Here is an 18,656-nt window from a genome sequence, read left to right on the forward strand (position 1 = left end):
TCTAACTGTATTCTCTACCAACCCTGGAGATTTAAATGGGTACAGTTTAAATAAAGCTTAAATAAAGTTTAATAAAACTTAAATAAAGTTTAAATAAAGCTGGAACGCTGTACTTCCTCTGCCCTGGGAGTGTTTTCTGGGAACACTGTCTAACCTCTGTGATATGGATCCTATGAAGATTGATGGGAGACAGTGTGAATGGAATTGCCAGGGTCCAATTCCTTCACGTGGATGAGAGAAGGTCTCCAATTGGAATGGTGAGAAAAATTGATGCCCGTGGGACTGAAGGGTCAGTGACAGAATGAAGACACCATTGGCTCAGAGACAGGAGACAGGATAGAGGGTAATGTGGGTTCCAGGCTGGAGGCAGATACAGGTACACACAAAGGGATCTGAGACACAATTTTTATGCACAGAAGGTTTTGGGTGTGCGGAATTGTTGCCAGGGTTGGGGAATTTGAGCTATGGGGAGAGGCTGAACAGGCTGAGACTGTTTTCCCTGGAGCGTCGGAGACTAAAGGGTGACCTTATAGAGGTTTACAAAATTATGAGGGGCATGGATAGGGTAAGTAGGCAAAGTGTTTTTCCTGCGGTCGTGGTGTCCAGAGCTAAAGGGCATAGGTTAAGAGTGAGAGGGGAAAGCTAAGAAGAAACCTTTTTTCGCATAGGGTGGTACGTGTATGGAAAGAGCTGCCAGATGAAGTGGTGGAGGCTGGTACAATTGCAACATTTAAGAGGCATTTGGACGGGCATAAGAACAAGGAGGGTTTGGAGGGATATGGGCCAGGTACTGGCAGGTGGGACAAGATTGGGTTGGGATTTCTGGTCGGCAGGGACGGGTTGGACCGAAGGGTCTGTTTCCATGCTGTACATCTCTATGACTCTATTTAAAAGGCATTTGGATGGGATGATGACAGGGAGGGTTTGGAGGGGTAAGGGACAAATGTTGGCAAATATATCTAGATTAATTTCTGTTATCTGGTCAGCAGGGACGAGCTGGAATGGAGGGTCTGTTTCTGTGCTCGGCACCTCCGAAATCCTGATGAGGGACTTATGCCCGAAACGTCGATTTTCCTGCTCCTCGGATGCTGCCTGACCTGCTGTGCTTTTCCAGCACCACTCTGATCTAAGCTCTGAAATGCACTCTTTCAGAGTTCCATCAATCTCATACCATGTACTTCTCATACAGGTGACTCCTACTGCCTACCGAAGGTACACCGAGCCAACACACCAGAATGTCCCATCATATTAGGCAATGGGACCCGATGTGTGAACCTCACTGCCGATGTCAAATGCATCTTGAAAGCCATGAGGCCGGGAACCCCCAGCTTCTGCCACGACAGAACATTGGGACACAGGCAGATTTCAACCTCACACCTTCAAGGCGGAATCTGAGCTGAGGGGGCACCTATTGTTAAAGATTTACCTGAGAATTTAGCTATTTTTACATACGGTTTACATATAAAAGAACAAAATCTAACATGGTATTTCTAAAAGTATACAGACTGAACAGACAATACAATTTTATTTTTAAATATGTAATTTCAGTGGCATCACCCTGTAATCTTTTCCGATAAATTCTGTGTCGTTTGATGTAATGCTCCCCATTCACCTGATGAAGGAACAGCGCTCCAAAAGCTGGTACTAACAAATAAACCTGTTGGACTACACCCTGATGTTGTGTGATTATTTAATTTTGTCCACCCCACTCCAAATCTTTACTCCATATTGTTTACACTAACTCACACGCAGTCCTGGTCAGTTTAACACAATGACCCTGTTCCTCTTTTTGTGAGGTTCCCTGTGTATATTAACAGAGTTAATGGGCCCCGAGAGGATGAATACATTCTCTTTATCCTGTCAGTTTAAACAGTTGAACATATCAGTTTGAAGCCAATGGAAGAGGAGATTGCCTTTTTCTGTACAATTTCAGTGCAGAACATTCAGCCAATGAACTGTCTTTGCAAAAGTGGGGGTTGAATGCGATTCTCACTGAGCAACATTAATACAGAAAACACAATTCCGAGTTCCTGTTATCAATTGGTGAAGGAACTGGGATGATAAAACCACTTGTGGTGTGGTGCCGTGCCTCAGTTTGTAAACTTGTCTACATCATAAACAGCCCACCAAGATTTCACATCGTAGTGGTGCCTGTGTATTTTACCAAATGCATGGTTGTTTCAAAATCTCCCAAGTCAGTGTTGCTCATCAGTCACCCATGCGTCCTATTTGAGTGTCAGACTGTTTTGGTGATCCTGATCTGCTCCCTGGTTTAGTTCCTCCAGTGGATATTGTTTCTTCCGAACTATTAATTCAATTTGGAGTTTCCTTCCTGTGTTTGACAAGAACTTCTGCTTCTACTCTTCCTTTATTACGCCTCGTTCATTTCCAGTTTGTTGGGAATAACGAGGTGAGCCAGGAGACATGGCAGACTCGCCGGTGAATGTTGCAGTAATGGCGCAGACACCAAGAGCTGTTCACCCTAATTCTCTGCTGTCAACATTCATTCATTCCACACCAACAGGAAATACTTCATTGCACTCCTATCGTTGTGGTTTGCACTGTGATTGCGGTTTCTTTTCTTGTGGATGATGGAGTCTATTTACAATTCGAAAGGATCATAATATTTGGAGGAAGGAATGACTCTCCCCTCAGGCATAAGTGCCAGACACATTATTCGGAGAATGTGAGCCCAATCCCACACATCCTACCGAGGGGGCAGAAAGCCTGTTAGCTGGTCCACTCTCAATTTGTCTCCGAATGTCAGACTTTTCAAAGATCAGAAATGGGAAATGAGGAATATGGACAGACCGAGAGTCCGAGAATGTGAAAGAGGGTCAGGTCCATTCACAGAGAAAGAAAGAAATATGGAGACGGATATTGAGGGAGATACTGAAAGAACCAATTCTCCAATCGACATGGCTGCTGACTGACAGAAACAAATAGGAATGAAAAGGGAACTATTGAGCCCAGCCTTTCACCAGCTTCGGGTAACGGAAGGATTCTTACAACCAACAAAGTCATTTTGAATTTTCAACATTGACGGTTGTAAGCTCATGAAAGATTTTGGTAAATATCCTGACAGGGAAAACTGATCATTTTTTCCAAGAATATACTACAGAAATGTCGAAGTAACCTCGCTCTGCCGATATGAAGCATTAACTCTGTTTCTCTCCACTGTCCGACTGACTTTTTCTATCAAATCTTGGTTTTGGTTCAGATTTCAAACATCTGCAGTTCTTTGTTTCATGTTATTCTTAACAACGTTTGAGACAAAACCAATGACCTGACGGCTTCAGAAAATCGGTCAGAAATACTGTTAGCAAGATATCTTTGCAGAACACATCGCCCATTCCCTGACCAGGAATCACCCTTTCCCCTTCAGAGAGTGCACCAACTCCTAACCGTGAGATTAAAAGGGAAGGTGACAGAAACTGGCGCATTTATTCTCAATGAAACCACTTGTACATTTCATTTTGGATCATTTTCGCTGCACATTAGTTTCTCGTTGTATTCGAGGTTTTTTTGAACACAATTGGAAAATACCATTCGGCCCATCGTGCAGTATCGCTCATCAGATAGCCATCTGTTTTCGATCCAGTGTCCAGCTTTGGCACGATACCTTGTGTGTTCTGATGTTCTTAACGCAAAATTCAGAAAAGATTATCCCTGTGATCTTAAACGAGACAACACTGGGAGTGAGTTATACACCGTCATACTGAAGTGAAATCCCCTCGAGCAACCCATTCACATTTTCACCCATAGAGTGAGTCACAGACACACATGCCCGGAGGGGTTGTGGGACCCCCCCCCAAAAAAAACACACGTTTCTCTGACAATAGGCTGTGGGTGTAACTAAAGCCAGTTTTACAGACAATGAGAGACATTGCGCTGAGCTGGTAGTTAAAATGGACAATTGCCTCACATGCAACTTTCAAATTTGAAAACACACTGATCCAAAGTCTGCAGCTCCTCAAATTCTGTCGCACATTGAGGTACAATACTCCCAAATTCGAGACCCACTGATCCAATCCCTGCAGTACATTGCACACAAATCAGGAAGGATTCGAACCACCAAAACTCAGAGACATTATCCCTGATGTCAGTGTCCCAATGTCAGCCGGAGGTCCGACAGGGAGTCGATATGAAATGGAAACATGGACATCGGGGAAAACAGTATTCACAAGGTGAACAATCAGTAAAAATAATTATCGTCACTGTTTCACATCGGATGTCCCACTCCGTGAAACAATGTCTTTCAATGCCCAAGGAAACATATTTATCCTCAGGGACCTGCTTCAGGGTCGCCTGCGCCTCTGCTGGAAGTTGCCATCATTTTATTCACAGTCACTCCGCGATTTTTTGATTCACTCCAGTGAAATATCTTTTCATACCTTGTGTCATGGCCTCTTCCAGTCAAGATCCTGAACCAATCCAGCGAGAAACCTCTGTTGATTTGAATCCCGGGATGGAGAATCAGACGAGATGAGCAGCGCCTTTTATTGGTGGAACCCCTTCACTTCAATCTCACGCCTCAAAACGGGTCTCTGCCCGTGTCAACCTGTTCTGGACAATCCTGCATTACACCGACTGACCAACATCAGATTACCACAGCTCCACTTTCTTTACTTTGAAACCCAAGGCGATAATATGAAGTGTTTGTAAAATTGAAGAGAGAAACTTTGTTGCCGAAGGTGGTTATGAAGGGAGGGACAGGCACAAGGGTGTGTACAATTCAGGTCGGTTGGATACTGTCAGCATTACCGGGGGCCCGTGCTGAGGAGTCAAAGTTTGTATCGTCCAGACATGGATACAGTTCCCATTCAGGGAATGAAGGTTTAATTCTCTTCATGTGAATTGTCTGAATGAAAACGCATTCCCCGTTCCACACAGAAGAGAGACCGGGATCCCTCCAGAATCAGCCCAGTGATTGCTTGAACCATGTAGAAGGACAATGACAGCGGACAGATACGATAGTGACCCCTTCAAATCTCCCTCCAATCATCTCACCTTCCTGAGGTGGAAATATGTTGGTGATCCTTCTGTGTCTCTGGGTGTAAATCCAGGAAATCCCGCACTTGCAGCAGAATGGCTGTACCACCGTGTGGAGGAGTTCAATGGTTCACAAAAGCAACTCATCTCCTCCATCTCTGGGGATTTAGGGATGGACAGCGAGTCCTATTCCATTGAGTGATATCTTTATCCCAGGAATGCGTTTCTAACAGTGGTAGGTTCCAATCGGACACCTGCAGGAGATCGGTAGTAAGTTGGGAAGTGGAGCAGGGAAGTTAAATTGACGTGAATGACAATGATGACTGGGAGGCATGAGGCAGGAAGTGAGTCTGGATCTGGTGGTGCAAGGCTCAGTGTCGCTGCTGATGGGTCAGCCTTTACTGCAAACTGTTCACATTGGCTCACACACCATTCCTGGGCAATTCATGGCAATGACACTGTTCCTCTTCGTCTGAGATTACCTCTGTGTGTATTAAAGCTGTCAATACGTCCCAAGAGGATGAAAAATGTCCTCTTTGTCCTGTCAGTTTAAACAGATACAAATATCTGTTTGAAGCCAATGTAAGAGAAGATTGCCATTTTATGTGCCTTTGTATTGAAGAATATCCAATTGTGAAATTGTTTTGCAAAAGCGGGGTTTGATTACAAATCACACTGAGTAATATTGATCCAGAAATGTATTTCCGAGTTACTGTGGTCATGTGGTTAAGGAACTGCACATATGGACGTCGCTTAGTTATTTCAAACCCCTCCTTGGTTAGCAGCTGACCATAGGGTCCAATCACAGCTGCTCCCACTTGTTGTATTGAAGGCTCGTAGGTTCACCTTTTATTAAGTGTCGTGTTACTGATGAAGGGACTCAGCATCCTGTTTGAGTTCGAGCCTGTTATGGTTTGTCAAACCCACTCCTTTTTCCTGGTTTAGTTCCAGCAGGGCATGTTGTCCTTCCTAACCAATACACCAACCTGGAGTTTCTTGCCGCTGTTCCAAAAGCACTCCTTCTTCTCCTCCACTTTTATTCTCCCAACTTCATTCCAAGTTTGGTGGGAATAACGAGGTGAGGCAGCAGACACTGCAGAAAGGTCGTGGGATGTTGTGGTTATGGCGCAGAAACCACGAGTGGATCACCCTCATTCTCTGCTGTCGCCATTCATTCATTTTACAGCATCATTCATGCTTCCATATTCTCCTATAGTTGTAGTTGTTTTTTCTATTCGATAAGGAATGCAACTTTAATTTCGAAAGGGTTACAGTATTTTGAGGAAGAAATGCTCCCTTGTATCACATCCAAGTGGCAGACGTATTATCCGTAGAATGTGAGCCAAGTTTTACAGACTCCTGCCAGGTTCCAGAAAACCTCTCAGCAGCTCCATTCTCAAACTATCCCTGAAAGTCAGGCTTTTCATAGAGTAGGATTGGAAAATGAGGGATATTGGGAAATAAAGGGTCAAAGAATATGATAAAGGGTGAGGTATATACACAGAGAGAAAGACAGAAAATGAGAGACCCATCTTGAGGTAGACCCTGAAAGAATCAGATCTCGGATCGACATGGCTGCTAACTGGCAAAAAAAAAAGAATTCTGATAACTATCCTCATTCGACAGATAAAACTGATCATTATCCCGGCATTGTGGTCTAGAAATGAAGAACTAATCTGGTTCTGTCGTTGTGAATCATTGTCTCTGTTTCTCCCCACAGATGTTGTCAGGACTATTCAGTTTGCACGTCAATTCTTGTTTTTGGTTCAGATTTCCAACATCTGCATCTCTTGGTTTTCTGTTAAACTTTAAAACGGTTGGCACAAAACCGATGTCCTGCCAGCTTTGGAAAAGTGTTCAGAAATATTCTTACCACGATGTGTGTGCAGAACAAAGCACGCATTCCTTGACCGGGAATAGAACCCGTGTCATGGCGGCGAGAGCGCCAAATGCTGGCTACGAGACTACAAGGGAAGGCAGAAGGCGGCCTTACATTTATTCAGAATGGAAACACTTTTCCCTTTTCATTTCTGATCAGTCTTGCTGCAGATTAGGTCCTCCTTGCCTTCGAGCTTCTACAGAGTGGGAAGAGACCGTTCGGCCCATCGTACATTGCAGCTCATCAGGTATCCATGTATTCCAGTCCCAGTTTCTAGTTTTGGCTCAAAATGTTATGTGTACTGATGTTTCCAGAGCAAATATCAACGCGATTCTCACTGTGAATTTAAACGACACGACAATGGGACTGAGGTTTGACATGGTCACACTGTGTTGGAACCACCTTGAGGAACTGAACCTCATTTTCACCCACAGAGGGAGACACACAGAAACATATCCCGGGAGGAACAGATGTCTCAGGATCATACCAGCTCCTTGTGCTTCACTTCCGCTCTCTGCTCCACACAACAGCTTCTCTGACAAAGACAGCTTTAGGTGGAAAACTCGCCAGTTTGACAGGCAATGAGAGATGTTGAGCTGAACTGGAATTTAAAATGGACAATAGACCGAAATGCAAATTTTAAATTCGACAGCACACTGATCCAAACCATTCAGATCCTCAGAACCTGACAAAACAGGACCAGCCATACACCTGTCTGACATTGAGCTGTACTGGACCCAAAATCAACATTCCATTTGAATACACACTGATCCAATCCCTGCAGCTCGAAGGAACATAAGAAAATAGCAACTGACAACATGCAATTGGCTGAACTAACACGTTACACCCGAGACATAGACAATTGACAATAGACAATAGATGCAGGAATAGGCCATTCAGCCCTTCGAGCCTGCACCGCCATTCAATATGATCATGGCTGATCATTCCCAATCAGTATCCTGTTCCAGCCTTATCTCCATAACCCTTGACTCCACTATCTTTAAGAGCTCTATCCAATTCTTTCTTAAATGAATCCAGAGACTGGGCCTCCACTGCCCTCTGGGGCAGAGCATTCCAAACAGCCACCACTCTCTGGGTGAAGTAGTTTCTTCTCATCTCTGTCCTAAATGGTCTACCCCGTATTTTTAAGTTGTGTCCTCTGGTTCGGCACTCCCCCATCAGCGGAAATATGTTTCCTCCTGCCAGAGTGTCCAATCCTTTCATAATCCTATACGTTTCAATCAGATCCCCTCTCAGTCTTCTAAACTCAAGGGTATACAAGCCCAGTCGCTTCAGTCTTTCCGTGTAAGGCAATCCTGCCATTCCAGGAATTAACCTCGTGAACCTTCGCTGCACTCCCTCAATAGCCAGAATGTCTTTCCTCAAACTTGGAGACCAGAACTGTACACAGTACTCCAGGTGTGGTCTCACCAGGGCCCTGTACAGCTGCAGAAGCACCTCTTTGCTTCTATACTCAATTCCTCTTGTTATGAAGGCCAGCATGCTATTAGCCTTCTTCACGACCTGCTGTACCTGCATGCTTGCCTTCATTGACTGGTGGACAAGAACACCCAGATCTCTCTGAACAGCCCCTTTACCTAATTTGATACCATTGAGGTAGTAATCTGCCTTCCTGTTCTTGCCACAAAGTGGATAACCAGACATTTATTCACATTAAACTGCATCTGCCATGCATCTGCCCACTCACCTAACTTCTCCAGGTCACCCTGTAATCTCCTAACATCCTCATCACATTTCACCCTACCACCCAGCTTTGTATCATCAGCAAATTTGCTAATGTTATTGCTGATACCATCTTCTATATCATTTACATATATTGTAAAAAGCTGCGGTCCCAGTACAGATCCCTGCGGTACCCCACTGGTTACTGCCTGCCATTCCGAAATGGAGCCGTTAACCACTACCCTTTGTTTCCTATTAGCCAACCAATTCTCGATCCAATCTAGTACTTTGCCCCCAATACCGTGCGCCCTAAATTTACTCACTAACCTCTTGTGTGGGACTTTATCAAAAGCTTTCTGAAAGTCCAGGTACACTACATCCACTGGATCTCCCTCGTCCATCTTCCGAGTTACATCCTTAAAAAATTCAAGAAGATTAGTCAAGCATGATTTCCCCTTCATAAATCCATGCTGACTCTATCCTATCCTGTTACTATTATCCAGATGTGCCATAATTTCATCCTTTATAATAGACTCCAGCATCTTTCCAACCACTGAGGTCAGACTAACTGGTCTATAATTTCCTGCTTTCTCCCACCCACCGTTCTTAAAAAGTGGCACAACATTAGCCGCCCTCCAATCCTCAGGAACCGATTTCGATTCTATTGAACTCTGGAAAATAATCACCAGCGCATCCACGATTTCCCGAGCCACCTCCTTCAGTACCCTGGGATGCAGGCCATCAGGTCCCGGAGACTTATCAACCTTCAGACCTAACAGTCTCTACAACACCAAATCCTGGCAAATATAAATTCCCTTAAGTTCAGGTCCTTCAGCCACTGTTACCTCAGGGAGATTGCTTGTGTCTTCCCCAGTGAACACTGATCTGAAGTACCCATTTAATTCCTCTGCCATTTCTTCGTTCCCAGTAATATATTCCCCTGTTTCTGTCTTCAAGGGCCCAATTTTTGTCCTAACCATTTTTTTGCCTTGGACATACCTAAAAAAGCTTTTACTATCCTTCTTTATATTCTTGGCCAGTTTACCTTCGTACCTCATTTTTTCTCTGCGTATTTCCTTCTTACTAATCCTCTGATGTTCTTTAAAAGCTCCCCAGTCCTCAGTTTTCCCACTTATCTTCGCTAAGTTATACTTTTTCTCTTTTAACTTTATATGTTTCTTTACTTCCCTCGTCAGCCACAGCCGCCCATGTCTCTTCCTGGGATCTTTCTTCCTTTTAGGAATGAACTGATCCTGCAACTTCTGCATTATACACAGAAATATCCACCATTGTTCCTCCACGGTCTTCCCTGTTAAGGTATTGCACCATTGAACTTTGGCCAGTTGCTCCCTCATAGCTCCATATTTCCCTTTATTCAACTGAAATATTGTCACTTCCGATTGTACCCACTCCCTCTCAAATTGCAGATTGAAGCTTATCGTATTATCGTCACTACTTCCCAATGGCTCCTTCACTTCGAGGTCACTGTCCAATTCTGGTTCGTTACACAATACCAGATCCAGAATCGCCTTATCCCTGGTCGGCTCCAGCACCAGCTGCTCTAAAAATCCATCTCTGAGGCACTCCACAAAGTCTCTTTCTTGAGGCCCGATACCATCCTGATTCTCCCAGTCTACCTGCATGTTAAAATCCCCCATAACAACTGTAGTAACATCTTTGCGACAAGCCAATTTCAGCTCCTGATTCAACTTACATCCGACATCCAGACTACTGTTTGGGGGCCTGTAGATGACTCCCATGAGGTTCTTTTTACCCTTAGTGTTTTGAAGCTCTATCCACACTGACTCTACATCCCCTGACTCTAGCTCCCCTCACGCAAGGGACTGAATATACTCCCTTACCAACAAGACCACCCCACCCCCTCTGCCCGTCAGTCTGTCCTTACGATAGCACGTGTAGCCTTGAATATTCATTTCCCAGGCCCTGTCCCCATGAAGCCACGTCTCAGTTATCCCCACAATATCGTATCTGCCAATTTCCAAAAGAGCCTCAAGCTCATCCACCTTGTGTCTAATGCTTCGTGCATTCATATATAGAATTTTTAATTTGTTACTGCTCTCACCCTTCCCCTCAACCCTTATTTCACTCAACTTTACAGCAAGATGCCTTTTCCAGTTTTCTGCCTCCTTGATACAGTTGTATTTCTTGACTTCTCTTGTTCTAACTACCCCTTCAATTTCCTTTTTAAACATCCAGCTTGCCCCCTCCCACCGCTACTTAGTTTAAATGTAGCGGTGTTGCAGCAGAAAACCTGCCTGCCAGAATGCTGATCCCTGATCTATTAAGGTGCAAGCCGTCTCTCTTGTAGAATTTATGGTTACCATAAAATATACCCCAGTGATCCATGAACTTGAAACCTTGCTTCCTGCACCAGTTCCCCAACCACACGTTCAAGTCCATTATCTCCCGGTTTCTGGCCACACTAGCCCGAGGGACTGGAAGCAAACTGGAGATAACCACCTTGGACATCCTGCTTTTTAGCCTTCTTCCTAGTTCTGCGAAGTCTCGCTGTAGTATGTTCCTCCTCTTCTTCCCGACATCATTTGTGCCGACGTGTACCACCACCTCGGGCTCTTCACCCTCGTTCCTTGAGGATGTCCTGCACTCTGTCCGCGATGTCTTTCACTCTAGCACCAGGAAGGCAACACATCATCCTGAAATCCCGTCTGCTGCCACAAAAACCCCGGTCAGTTCCTCTCACGATGGAGTCCCCTATTACCACGGCTCTGTGCGATGTCCGACTCTTCCGCTCTGCTTCTGTGGCAACTTTTGATGTAGGATGTAAACCTACAATCGTCTGATTCAAAGTCAGATGTTTTATCTATTGCTTCACTAGCCGGATGCACACACACACGCTGGACACCTTTCCATATGTGATGTAAACATGGAGATCTGGGAAACAACAGTCATAAGGTGATCAACCACTTTGTGTAACAGGGCCTTTCAATGGCAAAGCAAATACATTTGTCCTCAGGTGCCTGCTTCTGTGTCGCCTGTTCTTCTGCTGGACGTCTCCAGCATTTTATTCACAGTCACTCCGCTATCTTATGATGCACTCCACTGAAATGTACTTTCATACTTGGATTTAGTGTCACTTCCAGTCAAGATCCTGAACAAATTCAGCGAGAAACCTCTGGTCATTTCCAGCATGGAATTTGGAATCAGACGATTTGAACGAAGGCTTTATTGGGGCCGCCCTATCACCGCAGATCAACGCCTCAAAACGAGCCGCTGTTAGTATCAAACTGTTCTGTACCTTCCTGCAGTAAATCAGGTTAGCACAGCTCCGCTTTCTTCACATTGAAACCAGGGCGGCAATATGAATTGTTTGTAAACTTAGAGAGAGAAACATTGCTGCTGAAGATGATGATAACGTGAAGATCATGCACAGAGTCTGGACAGATCAGGTCACAAGTGTTACTGTCAGCTTCAGTAGGGTCACTGGTTCGGAATCTGAGTTTGTAATGCCCAGACCGGGATACAATTCCTAGTCAGGAAATGAAGATTTATTTCTCTTCTTGTGAGTTATCTTATTGAAAACTAACTCCTGCTTCCTCACAGAACACAGACCCAGACCAACCCAGTGATTGTTTGCATTTATCTAGAAGGAAAATAGCAACAGATACACGAGAGAACTATATCCACAAATCACCTATCTCGGACGTCGCCTTTCTGAGTTGGAAATATCTCGCTGCTCCGACAGTGCTTTTGGGTCTAGATCCTGGAACTCTCTCCCTAAGAGTATCGTGGCTGTAGCTCCGTGGAGCAGGGTGATTGAAATAAAATGAAAGGTAAAGACGCCTGGAAGGCTTGAATCAGTAAGTGAGAGAGGAGCTGGTGGAGCAAGGCTCAATGTTAGAACTAAAAGATCAGTCTATACTGCCCACTGTTTGTACTGACTCACACAACACTCCTGATCCATTCACCACAATAACCCTGTTCTCTTGGGGTGATATTCCCTCTGTACATATTAACGCAGTTCATGGGCTCCAGGAGGATGAACACATCCTCTTTATCCTGTCAGTTTAATGAAGATGGAGGGATCAGTTTGAACCCAACGCAAGAAGCGATTGCCTCTTTCTGTGCATTTTCACTGGGGAATGTCCAGCTGTCAACTATTCTTTTCTGTATAAGAGGAGGCTGATTTAAATTCTCACCGAGCAACTTTCAACCCGAAACAAATGTCCGAGTTACTCTGATTGAATAGTTAATGAACTGCAGATCTGGATTTGAAGAGCAGTGTCTGCGCTGTCTCCGTGGATTAATTAGTTAAAGTGCCCGGTCATAACCAGACCAGGAAGGTGTCAAATCCTGGCGTTGTATGTCCTGTATATTGAAGGTTCGTTACTTAACCATCTCGTAAATGCCATTTTGTTGATCCACCATACCGAAAGAGACAGCTCAGAATCCTTCTGGTGTTTGAGCTCAGCCCATTGGTATTTCATGTTCCCACGTCCTACCGCCTCTTGTGGCCCCATCAGTCAATGCTCTATCTTTCTAATTCCACTTTTATTCTCCCTTCTTCATTCCCACTTTGTTGGGAATAACGAGGTGAGGCAGGAGACACTGCAGATATCCCAGCAATGTTGTGGAAATGGCACACACACTGCAAGATGATACCCCTCATTTTCTACTGTCAGCATTCATTCGTTCAATTGAAGCAAAAACTTCACTTATATCGTATAATTGGGGTGAAATTGTTTTAGTTTGGTGGATTATGAATTCTATTAAGAATTGTAAAAGCTCATCATATTTTGAGTGAAGAAATGTCACCTTACCACAGGCCTCAGTGACATATACTCTACCCGGAGAATGTGAGTACAGTTCTACACACTCCAGTCAGGGGCGGGGAAAGCCCATTAGTAGGTCTACTCTCAAACTATCTCCGAATGTCAGACTTTTCAAAGAGCAGAAATAGAAAATAAGGGATATTGATAGACAGAGAGTGGGAGAATGTGGAAGAGAGTGAGGTGGATACGCAGAGGAAATGATAGACGAGTCGAGACGCATATTGAGGTAGAGCCTGAAAATAAAACTCTCCATTTAAAATGGGTGCCCACTGACAGAAAGGGGAATAAAAAATAACAATTGAAGGCCAGCGTTTCACCAGCTCAAAGCAACGGGATCAGCATTACACCCGGAAAGGTCGGTTGACATTCAGAAAGTTGATATTTTTCAGTTACTGTAATATTCTGATAAATAGGCTGATTTGCAAAGTAAAACTGACAATTCCTCTGGCATTAAAACAATAAAATGCAAAGCTAGCCTGGTTCTGTCGATCTGAAACATTAAACCTGTTCCTCTCCACAGATGCTGCCAAGTCTGCCGAGATTCTCTGTCAATTTCCGTTTCTGATTCCGAATTCCAACATTCACAGTGCTTTGTTTAAAGTTACTCTGCATTAAGTATGGGACAACACTTGATCAATTGTCAGCTCCATACTTCATTCCCGGCTTCGGGAAAGTTGACCCCACGATTAATGGGACGAGGAAATCTCCACTTGCTGCAACAGTGAGAAAACTGAATCCTCACCAGGAGGCTAACAGGGAAAGCAAAAAGAAAAGGCACTGTGTGTTTTCATCATGAAACCGCTTTTGTCTTTTCATCTGTGATCATTTTTGCCGCAGATTAGTTTCTCCCTTTCTTCCGATTTTTACAGCGGGAAAAAGACATTTCGGCCCATCTGCAGTGCGGGTCATTGGACCTCCATCTATTCTAGTCCCAGTTCCCATAAACCTGCCTTTCTGATGTTACCAGGGTGAATCTAAATGGGATTCTCCCTGTGATCTTAAATGACCCAACAATGGGATTGAAGTTGGACATGGTGACATTATGTTGTAACACCGCCGAGGAACTCAACCTCATATTTACCCACAGATGGAAACAAACAGAGGTCTCAGGATTCGTCCCGTTCCATATGCTTCACATCCGCCAGTTTCTCCGACCAGCTCACCGCAGCTGGTAAAAGAGGTCTGCAGCACAGAAAATGCCCTTCGGCCCATCAAGTCTGCACCAGTCGAAGACTGGCCCCTGACTGTTTTCATCTCGTTTTCCGATGGTTGGCTTGTAGCTCCAACAAAGTTGGGATGGAATTGTTCAACTCATAGTGTATCAACTTTCTCTGGGGATGTCTGCGTGTTGTACCCTGAAAGGCAGAGGGTTATGGATTGTCACCATTCCCAACCTGTCTGAAATGTCTTTATTTTCCCTTCTCCTGTGTTTTGTATGTGAAAGATGAAGACAGGGTGTAATCTCCCTTTTTTATTTGTTGACATTACTGAATCGTAACCGGTAGGATTCCAGGCTGTGAGGGTAAAGCCAAATGAATTTCAAGTCCATTGCCTTAAACACGCATCGACGATTCCAGAACCACACTATCCTCTTTATTTTCCAGGTGTCTCTCATTGTGGAGCTGAGGAAGAGTGAATCATTATCGGGTTTGTTTGAATCCAATCACTTCACAGTTTGCAAAAGCGTTAAATGTTGGTGAATGGTGGGTCTGGTTGTATCATCCTGATAGATGGAACGGACATTCATTTAAAACCAAGAACAGGAATTGCAAGAGAAACTCAGCAGATCTTACAGCAGCTATGCAGAGAAAATCAGAGACAACATTTCAAAACTTCATCAGAACTCGGTAATCTCCCACAGGTCCTGCCAAACCCGTCAGATTCGACAGCAGCTTCTGTTTTTGTTTCAGATTCCAAGAATCCACAGTTCTTTACATGAACCATTAAAGCAACGCAGAAACTTCTTTGTGGATCCTCACACGAAAGGGTTCCGTTTGGAGAACATTTTTCTGACCCCACTCGACGCACGAAACTGTGTAGCATCCAAAACAGATGCAGCAAGAACAACCATCGCTGTCGCCCTGGGGGCTCTTGAACCGGGAACCTTTCATTTAACAGTCGAATGTGCTGAAACCTCTAACCTAACACCTTGCACGATCCTCTAAAGCAGGCTCTGACTGACTTCCCACTTCAGTCTGCCCTTCCCAGAACGCCAACTGTCCTCTATCAGTTTTACTTGGCCAGAATATAGACTGAGACATTCATTATGGCGACATGGGAACAGTCTGATCCCACCCACTACAGACACACCCATGTCACTGGGAACCAGCTCTCCTCCAACCGGGACCATCTCTCTTCGAGCATCCCAGTGTCTTGTGTGGTCCCGAGTTATTTCATTGATCTAGAGTCCAGATGAGATTTGTATTCCTCATGTACAGGAACGAGAATTCTTTCAATGTCTCCGATCAGTTCATGTGGTGTCCTCTTAAAGAAGGGGAAGGTGTCTTGACTGTTTCTGCTCAGCCCGACAGTTCACCCTTCTTAATTCTCCTCTGCTTCCATTTCCCAAAGAGTTCCCGAAGATTCACAAAGCTGGAAACTGTTATACGGGTTGTGCCTTTAACATTTGTGCACCTGCTAACTGACAATCTTTTCCCAAAATCTCTTCACAATCCTCTGTCTTACACCGTGTCCAGGGATGAGAAGTCCCGTTTTGTGGAGAGATTCCCGAGGCTGGTGAGTTTCTCTTTGGTGTAAAGATGGTTAACCGACAATTTCCTGCGGCTGTTTATAATGATGGGAGTGGGAACCGTGGGCCTGGGCACTTTGACGAGCAGGAGCAAGTGTTACCACTGACCAGAGGCAGTGAACAGAGGGACTGGGATTAAAGGATTCTAATAAAAAGCAGCACTTCTGGGCAGTACATTCACAGAATACTGCAGGAGCTCGATGGGTCTAGCAGTCTCTGTGAACAGAGAAACAGAAATAACGGTTTGAATGTGGTATATTTCTGATTAAGAACTCGAGCAGCCTATGTCTAATCAAATAACTGGCCTGGTCGGCTGACAGGGGATTTCTGAAAGTTGAGCGAGAATGTACCCGACAGGAAGTTGTTCAAGATGCAGTCGGCAGGATTGGACCCTGCATGGGGAAACACCAATGGATTACTAACCCATCTCCTTAATCACTCTGCCCCGAACACACTTGCGTACAAGTGGCTGAATATTTCTTCTAGAATGGAGAGTTGTAACCTGAAACACCAGTATTTGACTTGTCCTGTCCGCAGCATGACCCCAGTATTCACTGTCACCCTCTCTTGGTTCAGAACGGAGGAGGATGCTGGGAGATCAAGTTGAATGACACACACATTGATGAGTTGTAAAGGGGATGGGAAGGATCCATTTTCATGTGCAGAGAGATTCATAAACACAGCAGTGCACCAAGTGTCCTTGTGATTGACTAGCACTTACACCGCCAGCTGAATTACAGCCATTGAAGTGCTCTTGAAGAAGACTCTCCATTGGTAAATCTAATGTGCAAAATCAGCTCTAATTGGTTAATCAGATGTCAAAATATGAAATGTTTTCAAATACTCACAGCTGGCAGTAGAGAGTGTAGATCTACCTTCAGGGGTTCATTCTGCTCTGATTTACACCCAGGATAATGTGGGACTAGAGGGCCTCATCACAGCGGAAGGGGTCAAACATTGAAGACTCTGATTGGGAGGATATTCTCTCTATGAGAGGGTAGCAAATCAGTGGAATTCTTTCCAACAGAGGGCCTTCAAGGCTGAGACAGACAGACATTTAGTCAATTCGTAATCAAGGGCCAGGGAGATAAGGCTGAGAAGGGGAGTTGAGAATTAAACAAATCAGCCCGTGATCTCATTGAAAACTCGCCGACTTGATAGGCGAAAATGCTTCCAACTGCTCTAATATCTTTGCTGTCACTTGGAAGATGCTAAACGAAGGAAAGCACAAAGTTAGGAAGAGATGACTGCAGACACACGGAGTCACAATTATTTATTGAAAGGAAAATCAAACTGTCAATTTGCCAGATTTCTTTGCTAACGTGGGCGGTAGAGTTGACCAAGGGAGCTGGTGATTTAAGTGTTCTTGGATATGAAAAAAATAAAGGTCAGTGACTTTTGTTTTCTGGCAAAATATATGGCCCTTCCTGATGGTAACAATGAAAGAGATGGTTTCCATGAAAAGACAGAGACTAAGTCACCTGTAAAGTAATCGATGGCCAAGATATGACTCGCGATGTTCCATAGGACAGATGTGATTTATTGATTATTGTTCTCCAAACTTCCTTTACAATGGAACCGGGAGTGGGAGCGGGGAAATTAAACCCAACCTTGATTATTGCCATCTTTTATCACTCACACACTATTTATTTCTTGTACATTTTATTTCACATTGTGGGAACTGCGAGTGGGCTTGTAAACTGCATCGGCTGGTGAGTTCTTTCCTCACTCTTCCTAATCTCTTCCCAAACCCATTCTGCAACCTTATCTCCTGAATGAAGGTAATCTCTAACCATTGTATAAGTGTCACTAAAACCTCGGCATTTCACACGCCTCTGTATGTCATCTCCCAATATTAATTGACACTTTACTGTGCTGCAATTATGCATAATTTGAGAAAAACAAAATAGAGACTGGTGGACCTGGGTTTCTAACACACGTTATTGCAGCTAAACCGCAGATAACTGCACACAATCCGATCATGGAAACACGCACCGATCCATCAGGCAACACAGATAAGCTCAGCACTAGAGGACATGTCAGGATCAGTACCAGAAACACAACAGAAATATTTCTCTGCGCTGCTATGGTGGATGGATTTCTCAATGAGCAATCGGGAGTTACATGTGTTCCATCAGGAGTGACGTCACACCCGGAAGTAACCAGTGTCACAGACGGTCATGTGATCCAAGTTCCAAGCCCCGGAATCCGAGACACTCAGTTCCCTGTGGATAGCTCCAAGGAACAGCCGTCCGTGGAGTTTATGGGTGAGTTGAACTTTATGAATGCAGCTCGCTAGTTGTCGGGCTGTTTCTCCGATATAGTGTTTCATGCAGTCGCTGCGTGGAATCTACACAAACAGGTGTACATGATGGGTATTGGTTGTTGTGTTCTGGGGAGTTTTGTCTGAGTGAGGCTGTCGGTTTATGTGTCTGTTGTAACCCAGTGTGTTCAGAGGAGTCTGACTGTCAGTTCCCAGCAATTTATTTTAACAAAGGGGAGTATCCTTTTCAAATGGCCTGGTGGCATATCCTCGTTGCGA

This window comes from Chiloscyllium punctatum, chromosome 14, assembly GCF_047496795.1.
Source record: "Chiloscyllium punctatum isolate Juve2018m chromosome 14, sChiPun1.3, whole genome shotgun sequence".
In the NCBI taxonomy this organism is placed as follows: Eukaryota; Metazoa; Chordata; class Chondrichthyes; order Orectolobiformes; family Hemiscylliidae; genus Chiloscyllium; species Chiloscyllium punctatum.